The sequence below is a fragment of the Haematobia irritans genome, chromosome 4 (genome assembly GCF_050003625.1).
Source record: "Haematobia irritans isolate KBUSLIRL chromosome 4, ASM5000362v1, whole genome shotgun sequence".
In the NCBI taxonomy this organism is placed as follows: domain Eukaryota; kingdom Metazoa; phylum Arthropoda; class Insecta; order Diptera; family Muscidae; genus Haematobia; species Haematobia irritans.
Window position 1 is genome coordinate 63,435,030 of NC_134400.1, and position 20,659 is coordinate 63,455,688.

General features: G+C 35.2%; 1 protein-coding gene and 1 long non-coding RNA gene across 3 annotated transcripts in view; both read left to right on the forward strand.

Annotated features, from left to right (window-relative positions):
• Positions 1–20,659, forward strand: part of LOC142232825 (limbic system-associated membrane protein) — a 320,310-nt gene that overhangs the window by 155,611 nt on the left and 144,040 nt on the right. The gene's annotated exons all lie outside the window — the stretch shown is intronic.
• LOC142236842 (uncharacterized) lies at positions 15,992–17,067 on the forward strand. Its single transcript, XR_012722226.1, has 3 exons — positions 15,992–16,443; positions 16,508–16,613; positions 16,679–17,067. It is a non-coding gene; the product is annotated as an uncharacterized LOC142236842 (long non-coding RNA).

A 20,659-nucleotide genomic window follows, 5' to 3' on the forward strand; every position in this document is an offset into this window, starting at 1 on the left:
AGGGTAAAAATGAAATTAAGTACAAAAAACGATAAGTTTTAAATGCATTTCAAATGGTGTTAAATGCTAGTAAAAAACTGTTCACACCTAACTAAATTTATGTGTATATTATAAAATTATTTATGTATGTTTATACTCGACTCCACGTTCTCCTTTGTTAGAGTTTTTAAATTCCTTCCAAAATTTCAAGCTTTTATACCAAAAACAGTTTTTGTTACAAAATTGTTATTTTTGCAATAAAAAAATAATATTTTATCCATAAGCTCAGTCCATTTCGTTTATATCAAGCACTGTTCTTTTCTGACTGTAAATCTTTAATAACACACATTTCGAAGTTTCATTGTAAAAATTTAATTTAGTAATATAAAAATATAAATAAAAAAATTAAAAAAATTGGTGTTCGGTCGGAGTAGGGATTGAACCCAGGACCCTTTGCACGCAAGGCGGACATGCTAACCACTGCTCCACGTGGCCAACAAATATATGTTTCTGTTGAATAATGTTTTGTTTGCATCGGCTCGTGGGCGCTGCAAACTATGCTATATAAATGTAACTTATAACGATAATTGTCTATTGGTAACTATAACAGCTACGTAGCCCAGTGGTAGTGTGTTGGCTTATAAATTGCATGGTTCCCGGTTCGATTCTCAGTCCAGGCGATGGGTAAAATTTAAAAAAATTATAAAATTGAATAATTTCTTCAACATTATTTGTATTACAGAAAAAGGTGCCAAGAACTAAAAAATTTCGTGGAAGTGAAAATTATGTGAGGGAATGAGCACAATCTTCTTTGGGGAATATTCTTCCAAGCATATAATATTTTTGGGCTCAAAATGCTTCCAAACATATAATATGTTCACATAAAACAAACATATTAATGTTTCGGCAGTATCCAATAATATATGTGCTACCTGCAAAATATGTTTGGAACATATGTTAGAGAAGCGATTTTTTCTGAATTTATTGTTTTACCCTTTTGCAGATAGTCAATCAATCAAATACCTTCGAAGTCCCAAAAACCGTTGCCATAACCTTAACAGCCGATTGAATTGTTTTGCCTTCTTTGGGGCACTTTCTCCAGCTTCAGTCCATTGTTTGGATTGTTCTTTTGTCTCTGTAGTATAGTGGTGGATCCATGTTTCATCAACAGTTATGAAACGACGCTTAAAATCCATTTTATTTCGCTTAAAACGATCCAAACAAGCTTGAGAAATGTTCATTCTTATGCGTTTTTGACGACTGTTAACAAATGCGGCACCCATCGTCGATCATTTAATACCATATCATGCACTTTGGCTACAATTTCTCTTGTTTTGCTGTTTTTGGGTGTGAAGGAGCACTTTCAATCCAATTTCAAAAAACTTACCAAAAATCGAGCATATCTACACTGAAAAAAAATGTTGCCGTGAGGTCAAAGATTTCATGTCCTTAAAATACGAATGCAAATTTTGATTAACATAGAAGACACAGTTCTCTAATATAAAGTTTTTTACTTGTACAAAAGTCGATAAACTTTTCAATGAAGTCGTATTGTCCTTATAATTAAGTGATTTCATTTAAAAATGGGTATCATAACATGAAAGAAAAAAAATGTTTGGGCTAGGGTCAACTTGACTTAATAATTAATTAATGAAATTGTCTTAAAATTTGTTGTCTTTTTGCATCTTGACTACAAAGCAAAAAAATCGTTCAAAGATATGACATGTATTTCAACACTTTATTTTAAAGACGTTTTTTACTTGAAACAAAGCGTAATTTCTACTGGAAGTCGAGTCGAAGATAAAGTTGTCGTTAACTCGTTTTTAAAGGACTTTGATAGCATATGAAGAAAAAAAGATGAAAAAGCAAAAAATTAAAATTTGCTTCCTAGAAGCAAGTACACAAAACCCAAATTTAAAAGAGAATTGTGCCTTAAAAGTATACTTACTTCTGTTCTCCACTTCTTTGGCTCGGAATCAATACCAAAATTTTTACAGTAAAGACAAAATCTTTGGAACCGGGCATATTTTTTTCAGTGTATAGTGTAGTCTATCAGTAGAAAACTCCCATGGCAGTCTGAGGACCATTTTCAAAATCTTGTTTTGTGACACCTGCAAACGTCTTATGTGTGTCTTTGCACAACCACTCCATACCGGACATCCATAAAGAATGATTGCTCGAAATCTAGTTCTCACTATCAACATCTTATTAGTTCTACTCAGGGATGAGTTCCTGTTAATAAGGGGGTACAAAATCCTAACATATGTTACTTATCAACCTTTTTGGTGGTTTCAGAAATATGTGTATTGAAAGGAAGTTTCCTATCCAAGTAAATACCAAGGTATTTATCACTGTCAGACCAGCTAATGCTGCTCCCTGTAAGAGTAAGATTCGAGCTCGGCAAGTAGCATAACTTTCTTTTCCTCATAAAAAAGATAGCCTGTGTCTTGTCAGAGTTCAGTTTAATTTTCCATTTCATGTAATATGCATTCAAATTGTCAAGCCTTGTTTGAAGTTCAGTAAAATTGTTATGACTGAGTTCATGCTCATACACTGAAGAAAAAGCATACCCGGTTCCAAAGATTTTGTCTTTACTTTAAAAAAATTTGGTATTGATTCCGAGCCAAAGAAGCGGAGAATACTGGTAAGGATACTTTTAAGACACAATTCTCTTTTAAATTTAGGTTTTGTGTACTTGCTCCTAGGAAGCAAATTTTAATTTTTCGCTTTCTCAGCTTTTTTTCTTCATATGCTATCCAAGTCCTTTAAAAACGAGTTAACGGCAACTTTATTTTCCAAATTAGGACTCGACTTCCAGTAGAAATTATGCTATGTTTGAAGTAAAAAAAATCTTTAAAATAAAGTTTTGAAAAACATGTCCTATATTTGAACGATTTTTTGTTTTGTAGTCAAGATGCGAAAAGACAACAAATTTAAAGGCAATTTCATTAAATTTAAAGAATTTTCTCTGAATTATTAAAGTCAAGTTGACCTTAGCCTATAAATTTTTTCTTTCATGTTAAGATACCCATTTTTAAGTAAAATCACGTAATTATAAGGACAATACGACTTCATTGAAAAGTTTATCGACTTGTGGACAATGAAAATAACTTTATTTTAGAGAAAAGCGTCTTCTATGCTAAGCAAAATTTGTATTCGTATTTGAAAGACATGAAATCTTTGACCTCACGACAATATTTTTTTCAGTGTAGAATATAGCCAGGTCGTCAGCATATGCCGCATGTCAGCACAAAAAATATTGTATAATAAAGGTCCCAAGACGGAACCCTGCGGAACACCTGCCGGGACTTCTAACATAGTAGGTCAGAAAAAGAGTTCGACATTACAACAGTGAAATGTCTATCTCTGAGAAAACTTCTCACCATTTTTGTGAGATATGGAGGAAAATTAAATTCAATTAAATTATAGACCAGCCCTTCGTGCCACACGGAATCGAAAGCTTTTTCGACGTCGAGAAGGACTAAAGCTGTCGATTTACAAGAATTAAAGTTCTCCTTCACGATGTTGCAGATTCTTTTGACCTGATGGATTGTAGAATGAGATGTTCTAAATCCGAATTGTTCATCAGGAATAATGCTAATGCAAACTAATTGGCCTGTAACTTACCGGTCTATTTATTGGCTTACCGGGCTTAGGCACTGGCACAACTTTAGCCGATTTCCAGGAGCTAGAAAAATGCTGCAACCTTAAACATGAATTATAGATTAGGGTAAGACAATTTACGGCATTAGTTGGAAGTTCCTTGAACATCTGATTATTAATCTCGTCGAGTCCACAAGCTTTTCTCTTGTAGAGATTTTTTACTATAGCTTCCAGATTTGATCGAGAGACCTCCTCCGAACCGGGTGTGACAATCTCAGTGGAATCAAACCGTTCAACAACTTGATTTACTCTATTGTTATGCAACTCGAAACCCATATTCACCGAAACGCGATGATTCCGAATAAATGCTCTTGCAAAGGCGTTGCACTTGTCCTCCCCAGCTATAAGGACTTCATTCCCATCGAGTAATGAGTGGCATTGTGCATTCTTACGCTTCAAAATCTTCCACATTCCAAAAAGGTTTCGATCCCCTATCCATTTGCCCTAGCCTGAAATTCCACTTCCGATTTCGAAAGCCAAATATCTCATCACGGATAAGAGCAGAGTAGTCATTCATAATTGCGTAATCAGGTGGCTGTCTGTATCGAGCCCATTCCCATGAGTACCGATTGCGAACCTTAACAAGGTTAAGTATATTGTTCGGAAGTCGAAGATAATTTGTCTTGGGGGAATATTTCGGTACAAATTGTCGAGTAGCCTCAAGAAGACAACTCGTAAAATAGTCTACATGATTATCTATGGCGTCTGTTGTGCCCAAGTTATTACAAAAGCTGTGGAATTTATTATTCAGAATTCGCCTGTATTTTTTCAATCAGCACGATTAAAATCGTAGATCAAGTTTCCAATAACTGACATAGACGTAGAGAGTTCAAAAGAAAATGGAAGGTGGTCCGAATTCAGTTCGTTCATAGTGGTAGGATACATTTAATAAAACGAGATCCAGAGTAGACGGACTACTCCTGGGAGATATTGGAATATATGACGGAGAATTTGGGAATGAAATGGTCACAGGGAAGTGTGACATGGAATCATGAAGTATATTACCCCATGCATTCGCCCTAGCACAATTCCAATAGATATGTCTACACTGTTAGAAAAATATGTTTTTCATATGTTCCGATATAAACAAAATGTGTTTCGGGCACAATTTTTAAACACAATATATTTAAGTGCAAACATGTAATGTTCCTAAACTAACTCTAAATGTTTGGGACACATATGTTAGTATGTTAGAATATATTATGTTTGGGCATGAATGTTTCATAAAAATAATATGTATGAATGTAAACATATATACATTTACAAATTTCGAGTAAACATATTTATGTTGTGATATTTTATTCAGAGAGCGGCAGAGGGAGGGAGAGATATAGTATAGAGAAAGAAATAGAGATGGAAACCGGGAGGGTTGACGAAAGATATCAACATAACACAGCGAGAGAATCAAAAGAGAGCAACTTGTGTGAAACCGCTTGTATGTTGTTTCGGAAAACTGTTTTATGACAAGGCCAAAAATTTGATATGCTTAAGTCTAAATATTATTTAATTTGAATATTAGAATGAGTATTCGGAGTAAAGAGAATAGACATTTGAAAAAAAAAACAGCATGTGCTTTCGTCTTGAGAGCAGCATTTTATGTATGTGTGGACATGTGTTTTGTTTATCATTTTGGCATTATGTGCACAATTTTTTTCATGGTTCGTTAAAAGAAATCGGAACGTACGAGGAGTAAGTCAAAAATATTCAGACAAAGGAAATTAACAAGAAACGGTGAAAAATATACAAAAACAAGTATATACAGCAGTAAGTTCGGCCGGGCCGAATCTTAAATACCCACCACCATGAACCAAATATTAGGGTTTCCTTTGAAATTTCAGGAGGGCTTGAGAACTTGAGGACACTTCCCGAAAATAAATTTTCACCTATGAGGGCTATGTCAGATTCTGGATTTATAAGAACCATTTTTGTTTGAGTTCTAGAGGAATAATTAACATCTCTTGTAAGTGTGCAAGAAAATTATAAAATAACGTCTTGATTTGAAATCTTAAATCTGTAGAAGTAAAATCTGGAAATTTTTCATTGAGTTTCACGCAATTTTCATGATCACTGCGCCTTCTACACCCTCAAGAAGTGAAGTCGGTCTATATGGAGGCATTACCAAATGGACCGATAAAAACTTAATCCGATATACGTTTTCGTGATCCTAAAATACCAGAATATTTACAATTTCAGGCAAATCAGATAAAAACTACGGTTTCTAGAAACCCAAGGAGTTAAATCGGGAGATCGTTCTTATGGGGGCTATACTAAAATATGGACAGATACTCACCGTTTTCGGAACACCACTTTATGACCCGAAAATACCTCTAGATTTCCAATTTCAGGCAAATAGGATGAAAACTTCGGATTCTAGAAGCCCAAGAAGTAAAATCGGGCAATCGGTCTATATGGGGGCTATACCAAAATATGGACCGATACTCACCATTTTCGGCACACCTCTCTATGGTCCTAAAATACATCTAGATTTCCAATTTCAGACAAATTAGATAAAAACTACGGTTTCTATAAGCCCAAGACCCCAAAGCGGGAGGTCGTTTTATACGGGGACCATACCAAAACATGGACCGATACCCACAATTTTTGGCACACATATTTGTGGTCGTACAATACCTCTAGATTTCCAATTTCAGGTAAATTGAATAAAAACTGCGGTTTCTATAAGCCCAAGAAGTAAAATCTGGAGATCGGTCTATATGGGGGCTATACCAAAACATGCACTGACACTCACCATTTTTGGCACACCTCTTCAAGGTTCCAAAATACCTCTAGATTTTCAATTTCGCGCAAATTGGATGAAAACTACGGTTTCTATAAGCGAAAGACCCCAAATCGGGAGGTCGGTTTATATGGGGGCTATACCAAAACATGGACCGACACTCACCATTTTTGGCACACCTCTTCAAGGTCCCAAAATATCTCTAGATTTTCAATTTCGCGCAAATTGGATGAAAACTACGGTTTCTATAAGCGAAAGACCCCAAATCGGGAGGTCGGTTTATATGGGGGCTATACCAAACCATGGACCGACACTCACCATTTTTGGCACACCTCTTCAAGGTCCCAAAATACCTCTAGATTTTCAATTTCGCGCAAATTGGATGAAAACTACGGTTTCCATAAGCGAAAGACCCCAAATCGGGAGGTCGGTTTATATGGGGGCTATACCAAAACATGGACCGACACTCACCATTTTTGGCACACCTCTTCAAGGTCCCAAAATATCTCTAGATTTTCAATTTCGCGCAAATTGGATGAAAACTACGGTTTCTATAAGCGAAAGACCCCAAATCGGGAGGTCGGTTTATATGGGGGCTATACCAAAACATGGCCCGATATAGCCCATCTTCGAACTTGACCTGCGCGCAGACAAAAGACGATTCTGTGCCAAATTTCAGGACGATAGCTCCATTATTGAATGCTGTAGCGTGATTACAACAGACAGCCAGACAGACAGACAGACAGACAGACGGACATGCTTATATCGTCTTAGAATTTCTCCCTGATCAAGAATATATATACTTTATATAGTCGGAAATCGATATTTCGATGCGTTACAAACGGAATGACAAACTTATTATACCCCGTCACCATTCTATGGTGGTGGGTATAATTACAAAGGGATCTTCATAAAAATAACGAAAGGGCACTATACTCGTTTTAGAGTTGGGACAGTAAAATGAAAAAAGGAGAAAGCAGTGAAAAATTAAACAGTAAAATGTATAAAAAAAGTTTAGTTCCCCGTAGTCCAAGAGGACTTGGCGGACACCTTCAAATATAAAAGCGGACATTAAGTTCGAGTTTTGCAGCAACAACAATTGAAAAAGTTTATTTTCTTTAAAATTAATTATTAAAGAAAAGTAAAAGGCAAAACATTTTAGAGCAATAATGCCAACTTAATACCGGCCTTAAAGGTAAAAATGAAATTAAGTACAAAACACGATAAGTTTTAAATGCATTTAAAATGGTGTTAAATGCTAGTAAAAAACTGTACACGCCTAAATAAATTTATGTGTATATTATAAAAATATTTATGTATGTGTATACTCGACTCCACGTTCTTCTTTTGTTAGAGTTTTTGGATTCCTTCCAAAATTTCAAATTTTTATACCAAAAACAGTTTTTTATTACAAAATTGTTATTTTTCCAATAAAAAATAATATTTTATCCAAAAGCTCAGCCCATTTCGTTTATATCAAGCACTGTTTCTGACTATAAATCTTTAATAACCCACCATTCGATGTTTCATTATAAAAATTTAATATAGTATAAATATAAATGTGTAAATTAAAACAAAAATTGGTGTACGGTCGCAGGGATTGAACCCACGACCCTTTGCATGAAAGGCGGACATGCTAACCATTGCTCCACGTGGCAAATAAATGTATGTTTCTGTTAAATAATGTTTTGTTTACATCGGCTCGTGGGCGCTGCAGACTATGATACATAAATATAACTTATAGCGGTAATTGTCTATTGATGGCCATAACAGCTACGTAGCCCAGTGGATAGTGTGATGGCTTACAAACTGTATGGTCCTCGGTTCGATTCTCCGTCCAGGAGAATGGTAAAATTTAAAAAAATTTATAAAATTGAATAATTTCTTCAACATTATTTGTATTACAGAAAAAGGTGCCAAGAACTAAAAAATTTCGTGGAAATGAAAATTATGTGAGGGAATGAGACCAATCTTCTTTGGGGAGAATTCTTCCAAGCTTATAATATTTTTGGTCTCAAAATGCTTCCAAACATACAATATGTTCACATAAAACAAACATATTAATGTTTCGGCAGTATCCAATAATATATATATGCTTCCTGCAAAATATGTTTGGAATATATGTTAGAGAAGCGATTTTTTTTGAGGGTGTAGAATTCAAATCACCACATATCAAATATTTCGTGGGTATGTTCAAAAGTTTTCCCAAATCGGATCTGTATTTATTCCTCAGAGCATTATTATTTTGACCGCCTGGAAAATATACACTATAAATTCTAAGTTCTCATATGTTCCCTGAACAAAATTTCAATTCCAACATTTTCGATCACCTCTGTCCTCACAACAGGTATTAACTTAAAATTCGTCGACTTCTTTACAAGAACTGCAACACCACCACCATTGTGCCCCACACGATCTCTTCGTATTGTCTCATAATTAGGATCATACAATTTATTTCCCTCACAGAGCCATGTTTCAGAAAGTAGACATATATCTATATTATAAGAATTCAAAAAAATAATAAATTCATAAATTTTGTTTCGGATACTTCTACAGTTCCCGAATACTATTTGTATTTTTGAATGAGACATCGTTTATGATTTGAGTAAACAATTTTAAATGCTAGTTGATTAATAACATTAAATTGATCATCTCTTGTTTTACAGCATCTTAATCTGGTGATCATCTCCATCGTGAGCTCCATAAGAGAATAGATTATTGTTGTTCTTCTCTTTTACGTACTGATTGCTTTTGAACATATGTATTATTTTCCGGAGGGGCATTATTGCCTACACTAACATTCGTAATATTTTGGCTCCCAACATTTAGGCATTGATAGGGTTTGAGAGTTAGGCAGAGGCTCGCGACGTCTATTTAAACTCGGGAAGTTGTTGTCGTTGTTGATATATTTATAAAAAACGCGTTGAGGCGGATGTACTGTTTTATTATTGATTCTCTGCATCATGTCTTTATACTCAGACAGAGCAGAACAATGTAAGTCAGTTGATTTACACATTTTTCTTTATAGCGAAATTTTCGGTAGCAAAAATTTATTTAAGTCTACAACAAAAAAACAGGGCTGTGTACACAAATTTTAAACCAACTAATCGCTTTTAAAAATTGTTAATATATGTTCCAAATATTCCTCAAATAATTTGTTTATTATTTACAGACCTTTTAAAACTTTTACGCATACAATGATTGTAATAAATTAAATGTTTGCTGCCAAAATATGCTTTTGACAACCCTGTTATTTTCATTAGAGGTGCGTACCACCTTACGAAATTGAACGCTACCGAAAATTTCGTTAGCATAAATAGCAATGCATTTCTTATGGGAATGAAATTTTTCGCTAGAGGTGCATACCGGCCTTATCTGTTTTACAGTCAATGGTCTTGTGCTTTTGATCGCAATTTGCGCACCTTTCGGTGACGTTGCACCCCTTTTCTCCACGACCGAACATTTGACAACGTCGGCATTGAACTGCTTTGTTTTTAATTTTACTATGATAATCCCACGTGATAATTGTATGGAACAGTGCTTTTACTTTTTTCTTCACATCATGGAGCTTAATTGAACCATTTTCAAGATGAACAATATAAATAGTGTCAAAATAATGTTCGAAAGTTTTTTTTCACACATTAGATTGCATGACATTTGAGTCCCAGACGATATAATTCATTCAGAACTTCAACATCAATCTAATCAGCAGTCTAAACCACGAATAACTGCTTTAAAATGTTTTGTATCTTTGTGATCATGAGTGAAAAATTGGCATTTATTTTCACTAACAGCCTATTTCTGCTATCCGAATTCTAGTCTTCGTTCGCATACAAAACGAAAAACAGCTGATTTTGGTTTCTCCAAGGGGTATCTAAACGAAAATCGAAACGAAAGTCAATGCGAACGAAGACGTAACGTAATCTCTTAAATTGGGTTTCTCTAAATCGATTCGTTCGCATTTTGCCGAACTGAAATGTCAAAACCATAGATAACTAATAGATGACCCATCTGTGTCAAACGCAGTCTGACAGTTCCCAAAATGAGGAATAAACGAAGAAAATAGGGGGAATTCCAAAGTTTCGTTTTTACAATTTTCCTTTTTTATCCACATACCGGCTAGACCAAGAGCACATGCGTGGATACCTGCAAACCCTCCTGACCCTGAATCTATTTTAAATAGACTGAAACAATGCAATCCAGATCTTCCAACAGCTGATTGGAAGGTTGGCCGTTTGGATGAAGTGGATGGGCCAAGACGGCATGCAGTGTTTATATTGAACACTCAGTCTTTGCCACATCTAGCAAAGTCTCAGGGCCGTGTATGTTATGGCTTTCATTATATCCAAATGAAGGTGTATAAAAACGATCAGCTAAAGGATTCAGAAATGGACAAGCCTCTGTCTGAATCAGAAGTAAGCGGATCCTCTTGCGAAGTCGAGGGAGGTACCAAAGTTGAAGACATAGATAGATACCGTATGCGTGAGGAGGCTTCTACTGCCTCAGAACTCACCAAAGTTGAACCTATGGTTATTGCGAGAGTCACCGATATCTCTGAAGAAGACATTCTTGATGACTCGATTGAAGCGGCTGATGTGACGGTTGTTGAAAATCTCGATGGTCCTACGGATCCTCCAGATAAATCTTCATCATTGTAAGGCTGCATGTGCTGCCTTAAAAGTTCTCCTGATGAAAGGGGACATAGACATAGTTCTTATTCAAGAACCATATGTTTATAGAAACAAAATATGTGAATTAAGTACTCCGGGGTTCAAACTATTGCAGTATACTGGTAATGATGTAATTCGAGCCTTTATAATTGCTAAAAACGAGCTTAACTTGTTTCTGCTTCCTTCAATGTGTAATGCAGACACTGTCGTTGCCAATTTAGAAATAGCCAAATGCAAATATTGGGTATCTTCGGTCTATATGGGACATGACAGGGAGATGCCTCCATGTGCCGTTAAGACCTTAGTTGAGGAGTCACTGAAAACAAAGACGAAACTCATTATGGGATGCGATGCGAATGCGCATCATAGTATATGGGGAAGTAGTGACACTAATGCAAGGGGAGAGTCGCTAATAGAGTTTATTTTGCGTACTAATCTGGTAGTTTGCAACAAGGGAGATGCCCCAACCTTTGTCACTAAAAACAGGCAAGAGGTTTTGGACATCACCTTGGCCTCGCAAGAACTGAATGAAATGATATCTGAGTGGCATGTTTTAAGTGAACACAGCTTCTCAGATCATCGCTACATCAGTTTCAAATTTGATGTTCATACCACCAAGACCATATTTCCGCCAAATGTTAGGAAAGCTGACTGGAATAGGTATAGGGAATCGTTCAATATGATGATACCGGAAATACCAGAGACAAATATGAGCACTGTGCAAGTTATCGAACACGCAGTGGAGAGGATTACTAAGGCCTTCAACATTTCACTGAAAGCTGCATGCCCTAAAGGGAAGCCAAGGGGGAAAAATCGACCACCATGGTGGCCTACGGAGTTAGGTAATATGAGGAAATCGTGCAGGAAGCTCTTTAACAAAGCAAAGTCCACCAGAGCTCCTGTGGATTGGGACGCTTACAAGAAGAATCTGAGAGGATACAAGCGAGAATTGGAATGATTACTGCAGCAGCATTGAGAATACGTCCGAGGCTTCCAGACTACGGAAGGTGCTAGCATCCACGAGCTCCGCTCCAGGTTTCATTAAAACATCGGAGGGCAATTGGACAACGTCCAGTGAGGAGACGCTGGAGGTACTATTGGACACACATTTTCCCGGAAAACAGACGGTTGAACCATGCACTGGCGGTGCCACAGTGGCTCAGCGGTCGTTTCCTATCGAGGAAATTGTATCAGAATCTAGAATAAAATGGGCGTTAAATAGCTTTGGATCATTCAAATCCCCCGGACCTGATGGAATTACTCCGGCGGAGTTAAAAGCGGTGGCTGACAGAATTATCCCCTGGTTGTCGGCGATATATATGGATGTATCAACTTAGCATATATTCCACGAAAGTGGAGAGAATCAAAAGTCGTTTTCATACCTAAAGCGGGAAAAGCCTCTCACTCGAATGCGAAGGATTTCCGACCAATCAGCTTATCATCATTCCTACTTAAGACTCTGGAGAGGATGATAGATATTTATCTTAGAACTAGCGTCGATTCAAGTTTGCTCTCGAAACGACAACATGCATACTCGAAAGGCAGGTCTACTGAGACCGCATTACATGAACTAGTCAGTTTTATTGAAAGCTCACTATCTGTCAAAGAATACACAATCGTGGCATTTCTAGACATCGAAGGGGCGTTCAATAACGTCCATCCGAGCTCGATATTAAATGGACTGACAACTCTGAATGTTGATCCAGGTAACACTTAGGCTGTTAGACGAACTTCTAAGGAAGAGACGCATTTCAGCCACACTAGGACAAACAAACATACAAAGGTATGTGAACAGAGGCACTCCTCAAGGAGGAGTTCTATCACCTCTTCTTTGGAATGTTGCTATAAACGACCTTCTGGTTTCCCTAGAAAAAGAAAGGATACAAGTGGTGGCATACGCGGATGATGTGGCGCTAGCAGTCAGGGGAAAATTCCCATCAACAGTTCGAGATATTATACAGAGAGCCCTCCGGATGACTGAGAAATGGGCGAAAGATAATGTGTATCTCAGGTGCATTCAGCAAGACAGGAACAAACTCCCTTAATGTCATACTGCATCTATTGCCTTTAGACATTTTGGCCAAACAGTCAGCTGCAACAACGGCTGTGCGGTTGCGCGAGCTATCGCTGTGGTCGGAAAAAAGTTACGGTCACAGTTCGGTCCTCAAAATAATGCCAGATGTGCCTAACGTAGTGGATTACACTTTGGCGAGTCCACTTTTCGACAAAAAGTTTGAGACACTAATTCCTAACAGTGAGGCGTGGTGTACACGGACCCCGGGGAATAAAAGAAATATAGATTTCTACACTGATGGCTCCAAATTGGATGGCCAAGTGGGTTTCGGAGTATATTCTAAAGATCTGGTACATCGAATAGCGAAAAGATTACCTGATCACTGTAGTATTTTTCAGGCTGAAATATTAGCAATAAGATAAGTGGTGAATTGGCTGAGAAGTAATGCTCCAAGCAATATTGGCATTAATATATACTCAGACAGTCAACCTGCAATAAAATCCTTGGACTCTGTGTTCCTCAACTCGAAAACGGCCATCGACTGCCGCAAATCTCTCAATGAGATGGCTGAGCAGCACAATATTCACCTAATATGGGTGCCTGGCCACAGGAACATACCGGGGAACTGCGAAGCAGATGAGCTAGCAAGGCTAGGAACTACCTTACATATTCCAGGGGGACTAGAATCAGTTGGTGTGCCTCTGGCTACCTGCAAGCTCTTACTGCGTGAGAAGGCTGTCATGATGGCAAATGTTCGATGGGAGAATTGTAAGGGTTGTAACGACACCAAGCAAATATGGCCCCATTTAAACTTAAACCGCACACTAGATATGCTAGTGTTCTCGAGACGCCAGATATCACTGCTATAACGGGTCGCTGCCTGATAGGCGATTTTGCAAAAACTATTGGTGCGAAGTATAATGACTATTGTATGAGCTGTCATGATGCGGAGGAAAAGGAATCAATAAAACACCTCTTGTGTGAGTGTCCTGCATTTTGTGTAAGGCGTAAGCAAATTTTAGGGGCATATAGCTTCAGATTACTAGCGGACCTGGAAAACGTTAACTTAAGCAGTTTGCTAATATTTTTGGAACAATCTGGTTGGTTCAACAGAAGAAAATAATCGAGAAGGTTCAAGGGTTAAAACTAGAAGTGCCCATATGTAATAGGTACTTTTAGTTAATGTGGTATCACAATGGACTGAATAGTCTAAGTGAGCCTGAATCTTAATCGGGCTGCCACTTTAACCTAACCTAACCTATCCAGAATTTTAAAATTTTCGATACACCAGGTGATTTATAATCAAATTAAATATTAAAAAGTTTATATTTGAACAATAAATTGCGACTAAAACCGCAGAAATACAAAATTTAATTTTGAGCAAATGTTCTCTTTACGAAAAACACAAAACGAAATGTCAGAAAATTCATTTGGGCTTCTTCAACATTTTCAGGTCGGAGAGCGACGGGTCATCTATTAGTTAGTTATCTATGGTCAAAACCACTCACTTGGTAAAGACCTTTCGTTTTGTGAAAAATGCATTAATAAATAAGGAAAAACTTAATAATTTATAAATTTATTAATGCTTTTAATGTAAATATGTGATAAAAGTTATTTATATCGATCTATATTTTCTTTATAATCGCCAAGGGACCGTTTAAGAAAAAGTCTAACACGAACAAACACATACATTTCGAATGAAACACTCATTAAAAGGAGAACTGAACTGTAATTATTGTAGAAATATGGAAATACAAATCCTTATCTCTCTACGCGGGCTAATTTGTTAAAAAATTATTGAGCTAAACCAAATATTAGAAGCAGGAAAAGTTTGCCAAATAAACGGGCATGCCAGATAGAATTTTATGGAAAATAATTTTTAAAATGTATGGGCCTTTTTCAAGAAATTCAAATTGAGATCTGGTAATGCTAGCATTTGACAGCAACGTAAGCCATGCGAACGAACGAAAGGAAGTTAGAGAAACCCAAATCTAGACGAAAGTGAGTGACTAGCGTTCGTTCGCAATTGCTTTCGTTCGGATATCAGAAATAGGCTGTAAGTATTTCAACAATTTGTCCATGATCTTCTAAAGTTTCACACATTATTTTCAATCCAATGGAGATCTTTTTTTATTAGGTAGTTTGAAACACCTTTACTATCGACAAGTTTTATAATTGAATCTTTATTTTGGGTTAGCACTTTACAGCCTATTTCTGATTTCCGAATTCTGCTGTTCGTTCGCATACAAAACGAAAATCAGCTGAATTCGGTTTCTCTAAGCTCTATCTAAACGACAGTGAGACGAAAATCACTGCGAACGAAGACGTAACGTTACCACTAAAATTGGGTTTCTCTAACTCCATTCGTTCACATTTTGTCGAACAGAAATGACAAATCCACTCACTTTGCACAAACCTTTCGTTTTGTGGAAAAAGGTATTCATAAAAAAATGGAGAAAAACTTAATAATTGATAAATTGATTAACGCTTTTTTGGTGCAAATATATGATAAAAGTGGTTTATATCGATCTATTTCTATTTATAACCGCCATATAGACCGTTTAAAGGAAATTCTAAAACGAACAAACGCATACACTCATTAAAAGGAAAACCCAATTCTAATTATTGCAGCTATATAGAAATACAAATACATATCTCTCTACGAGGGCTAATTTCTTAAAAAAAAAAAATATTGAGTTAAACCAAATATCAACAATGAGAAAAATTTGCAAAATAAACGGCGATGCCAGATTGAATTTTATGGAAAATAATTATTAAAATGTATGGGCCTTTTTCAAGTAATTGAAATAATTGAGATCTGGTAATATTAGCATTTGACAGTAACGTAAGTCATGCGAACGAACGAAAGGAAGTTAGAGAAACCCAAATCTAGACTGCTGTTCGTTCGCAATTGCTTTCGTTCGGGTATCAGAAATAGGCTGTTAATTGGAGATATATTCTCCGGTTTGCTTTGATTAGAATTTTCACTATCGATTTCGATGTCATCATCATTTTCAAGTAATTGCAAAGGGGTCCAGAACCCAATAAACACAGGATGAGCGTTTTTCAAATGCAACAACTTTTCAATTTGAGGGTAAATATAATTTTCAACATAAATTCAACTTGACCTGAAATAGCTCACCTTCAATACATCTTCAAATTGTTTGCGAATTACTTCCAATTTGCCAAAATGTTGACGAAATCTTTGAAAAGGTGTTGAAGATAATATGAGAAAACTTTGACAAAACACTACCCTAAAATGCAACGAAAAAACCATGTGGTTTTCAATACTTATTTGTGCAACGAAGTTCGTGGTCAATTGCAAGAAATAAAAGAAATGGAAAATTTTAGACAAATAACCAAATAGTTTATAAAAATAGGTAAGTGAAAATAAAAAATTAAATAAAACTTTAAAGAAGTCACTAAAAGTATATCTCTTTGCAGAAAAATAAAATTATGGATTCTACGTTCTTGAAAACATTAAAAAGCTGACCGATGAAAAAATGGTGGACAATTAACTGGAACTGCTTCAAATAGTTTATAATAATTGGTACGTCAATATGAAAAATTAAATCAACACTTTAGAGAAGTCACTAAATTTATATCTCATTGCAGAAAACTAAAATCTTTGGATGCTACGTTCTTGCAAACATTAAGTAGCTGACCAATGAAAAATGAGTGGCTTATCGTCAAGAAAAAGTTTTCAGAAATATTACAAGTGCAACCAATTAAAATTGTTAAAAACAACATATTGTTGAAATCAACAACTTCTGTATGAAAAAGTGCATCACATCGTCAGTTTAATTCATATGCTATTATCAGTTTAAAATGGATATTTTGTGAATTCCTGTTGGAAATAAATTCTAACACGTGGTCCAGTACGTTCCAAATTTCAAATTGCCCGCATGTTAATAAATTTTAATGCTGTTTTATGACACCAGAAGGAAGGAAATCGAATGATCAATGCAAAAGTGTTTACTAATAATGTTTAAGATATTTAAAGTTTTGTTGTTTGTTTTTTTTGTTCTTATTTGTTGATGTGTTTAATATTATTATTATTTATCAATTGGTATTGTAGTGTAGTGTATTATTATATATTTTATTTTGATGAAAATGAATAAATTATACAAAATTCATAGAATTTTGGCTTTGACTATCAATTTGAAGTGGGGATATCATTCATACAAATTTAGGTTGAAAAGTATTTGCAACGATGTTAATTTTGAATTTGACTCGCATCGAAAATTGTTTGACAAATTATTGAGTAGCGATGCATTTCAATTTGAGGATAACACTTGAGATATTATTGCTAATGTGTTGAATTTCACTGCTGAGGGTAATGTCTGTTTTTTGTTGAGAACGCATTTTTCAAACGTTTGTGTTTATTGGTAAGGTTTTCCTGGACCCAGTCTTTTTTAATTTAGTCGAAGGCATAAGGTCTCGCTACGAACTTAGGCACGTCTTTTAGTAATTTTGGGAACAATATAAAGAGAAAAGCGAAATAGAAGCACACTAACACGTCTATCTCAATCAATAGCCAAAGCTAGACTGAGACTGGCATTTGTTTGTACGTGAATAGCTTTATTATTATACCGCGAAAATAAAATGAAAATTCGATAAATGAGATCTGAACCCTAATTTAAATTTTATTGATCCTTGATTTAAGGCCAGATAGGTCGCTAAAAATGTCTTTATTGTAAAGAAGTTGCATCTTTGGCTCGGAATCAATACCAAAACACTTAAGAGAAGGTCAAAATCTTTGGATCCAATTGAACTTTTTTTTGAGTGTGGAAAAATATGACACTCATTATTTAAGGAATACTTACCTCTTAAAACGCTTTCAGCTGTAATTGTATTAACTTGTTGTGTGTATCCCAGTTATAGTTCATGCGAACGACCACCAGAAATTAAACATATTTTCAATATGTTGAACACTAGATTATTCTAATAATTGTATGTGTAGTTCCAATTGGATTTTAATATCAATTGAATATTATAACATATACGAAAACTTAGAAACTGAGCTAAACTGGAGATTCGATGACATCCCTATCAGTTTGACCGTTCTACACGCACAGAAAAACCATGTTTGGACATGGTTGCCGCATCCATTTTATGCTTATCTAGAGCATGTAATTGCCGCGAAAACCATGTATTTTGTCTTTGTAAAAATTGTTTTCGAGCGGAGAAAAATGTATGGTGGCAATAAGCATTTGAATGGTTCTCACACGCAGAGAAGAAACATGATTGTCACAATCATATTCGAAGAGCAAAATAATATGATAGGAGCTATTTTTGCGGCGACCATGTAACATTTTAACTTGCAACCATGTTGGCTCAGTGAACATGGTTCTAAGAAAAATATAATTGTCCTCATCTAAAATGTTATTATATTGATAAAAAGAATTTTGTTTGAATGAAAAGACAATGGTCACGATTTAAAATGTTATGGTATTCATTAAAATGTTTTGCTCCTAGTTAAAAGAACATGGTCACAACCTAAAATGTTTTGATCTTTATGAAAAAAAAAATGTAAATGGTCTTTATGGCCATGTAATGGTTCTAGACATGTCTATACTTAACCTATAAAAATACTTTTTTCCCCGTAAAAAAAGTTAAAAAAAAAAGTGAATGGTCAGGTACATGAGTTTCCCGACCATTTAATGGTCTCAAATTCTATCATTTAAATGATAGAACGTGTTTGCGGTATTTGAGAACCATTCAAATGCTTATTGCCACCATACATTTTTCTCCGCTCGAAAACTATTTTTACAAATACAAAATACATGGTTTTCGCGGCAATTACATGCTCTAGATAAGCATAAAATGGATGCGACAACCATGTCCAAACATGGTTTTTCTGTGCGTGCAAATACCGCAAACACGTTCTATCATTTAAATGATAGAATTTGAGACCATTAAATGGTCGGGAAAATCATGTACCTGACCATTCAATTTTTTTTTACTTTTTTACAAGGAAAAAAGCATTTTTATTGGTTAAGTATAGACATGTCTAGAACCATTACATGGCCATAAAGACCATTTACATTTTTTCGTGACCATTTAATTTTTTAACTTTTTTGAAGCGAAAAGAATTTTATAAAAACATTGAGCAGGTACACACGATTTTCATTTTGCGCGTCAGTCGTGTGTTGATTGTTTCTTGGAATGGACGGAGAATACGGATTTACTGTATTTTGTGCTAATTTATTTATTTAGAAGTGGCACGTGGTTTTATGTGAACACAAAAAAGGAAAGTGTAGTTGAAAAAAAATGTACCTGTTTTTTGTTCTGCATTTTGATATATGGGATAATTTATTTTTATTTGCAGTTACAGCAGCGTTTGTTCATTTGCACGACGCAAATATGGAATGATTACTTATTATTGAAATAGAGCCAAAATAGAGTGTGTAAAAATATGTGATGTTTGCTTGCACGACATAATAAATACAAATAAACAATGAATTAGTTTATAAATAAATAAAAGCGAATGAATAAAGTTAATTTTGTGTTTTCTTTTCTCAAGTGACGTCCTTTTTTCGACGATGAAAAAAGTTTTTTCATAAAGATGAAAACATTTTAGGTTGTGACCATGTTCTTTTAACTAGGAGCAAAACATTTTAATGAATACCATAACATTTTAAATCGTGACCATTGTCTTTTCATTCAAACAAAATTCTTTTTATCAATATAATAACATTTTAGATGAGGACAATTATATTTTTCTTAGAACCATGTTCACTGAGGCAACATGGTTGCAGGTTAAAATGTTACATGGTCGCCGCAAAAATAGCTCCTATCATATTATTTTGCTCTTCGAATATGATTGTGACAATCATGTTTCTTATCTGCGTGTAGTCTTTATAACCGGCTGATGAGTGATTTTCTCTGTAGCTGGTTACAACCCTCTCAGATATATTTATTTTAAGGTAGAATTATAAAGAAAGCTGATTTAATTGTTTTTTTTTTTTTTTTAATTTTGACAGACACCTTGTGGCAGAAGTAATATATCTGTACACACACACACACACACACACAAAACAACACCAAATTATTTGTTTTGAATCGTTTTGGTGGTGAAATATTGCATACTTCCAACGTAAATTACAACTTTGTTACAATTAAAAACAAATGTAGTTGAAGATAACCATGATTAGTGTAGTAAAAAATAAATAACAAAATATGTATGCAAAGACTTTATAAATACCAGGATTCGTTGTGGCGGAGTAACAAACAAAGACCACCACCACTGAGCTACTGTATGATTTTGTAGTTGATAATAGTTCTCATAAAACATTTCTTTTTAAACGAGTGTTATTAATTTATTTTCAGTCGTTTGCATTTCTTCCTGACTTAACTCATCAATAACTAATTTTTTATGATTAAATTTTCTGTGGATATTTGAAATGTACCGTAGTTCATATGACATTTTTCTTTTATATCGGAGATAGCAGGATAATCGTTCAACCCTCTAATGCCCCAATTTTTTTTGCCGGCTGATGTTAATGTTAACGACAAAAAAGCAAGAAAACGAAACAAGAAAAATTTATGCGGTAAAATTCAGTATATGCTACAAAGCCTCTTGACCAGATTTTA